This window comes from Trypanosoma cruzi, genomic scaffold (assembly GCF_000209065.1).
Source record: "Trypanosoma cruzi strain CL Brener 1047053516977 genomic scaffold, whole genome shotgun sequence".
NCBI classification, from domain to species: domain Eukaryota; phylum Euglenozoa; class Kinetoplastea; order Trypanosomatida; family Trypanosomatidae; genus Trypanosoma; species Trypanosoma cruzi.
This window is the reverse complement of record NW_001849252.1, coordinates 46,315-47,306: the sequence shown is the minus strand read 5'-3', so window position 1 is coordinate 47,306 and position 992 is coordinate 46,315. Positions and strand designations below refer to the sequence as shown.

The 992-nt window shown below is 45.8% G+C and overlaps 4 annotated features.

The window, feature by feature from the left end:
• Nucleotides 1–153: part of a microsatellite that runs on past the window's edge.
• Nucleotides 1–156: part of a repeat region that runs on past the window's edge.
• Nucleotides 1–992: part of a sequence feature (areas not merged during assembly with more than two copies in the genome that could not be assigned to a particular haplotype) that runs on past the window's edge.
• Nucleotides 154–341: a repeat region.

The window sequence follows — 992 nt, the reverse complement described above, 5'->3', positions numbered from 1 at the left end:
TAACCCTAACCCTAACCCTAACCCTAACCCTAACCCTAACCCTAACCCTAACCCTAACCCTAACCCTAACCCTAACCCTAACCCTAACCCTAACCCTAACCCTAACCCTAACCCTAACCCTAACCCTAACCCTAACCCTAACCCTAACCCTAACCCGCACACAAGCGCTCAACCATATAAAAGGTGGCCATGGCAGATGGTGGCGGCCTACGTTCCGGTAAAACACGCCCAGCGCTCATATAAAGAAAAACATGCCCAAACACACCGCACAACGGCAAAAAGTCCATACTGAGAAGACGCGGCCTTTCACAGCAGTTGTGGCTCACTTTTTGCATAAACTGCGAGACGGCGTCCACACAACAAACGCACACACCGCCAGCAATCATCCACCAATGGACGAGGAGGAACGACACACCGCCATCGCCTCCAGTCCAATCCCACGGACAAAGGGATACGGCCACAGACCGCTGCCGGCACACAACGCACACGGAGCAAGCAATCTCCCAAAGAGTCACACGCGGAAGCGATTCCTTATCCACCCATGACGCGGCGCCTCACTCCACGCGGTCACACGGAGCGCATTTTTTCACAATAGAACTTACCCTTCGTCTATCCCTTGAAGATGCTTCACTTAATGATCGGTCCTAGAAAAAAATAGAATGAAAAGGAAAATGTATTAATAATACGATACAGCTAAAGACAGTAATTCCTTAATAACAGAGCAATTCTGTTATCACGTCTTGTCTACAGACAGAGGAATTCGCATAAATAAAACTTCTTCAATATTTTCTTACCATTAATTAAAATGCCCCTGGCATCCCTGATTTGTTTTTCTGTCATTGTGAAGGAATATCGCGTTGTAATTTTTTGGCATCTGTGCGTCTTACTCCCAAAGGGGATGATGTACTGATGTCGTATAAAAAAACAAACATTCACATGTATTAAACAACTCGAAATATGTTTTTCACCAAAAATATAAATTTCCCTTTCCC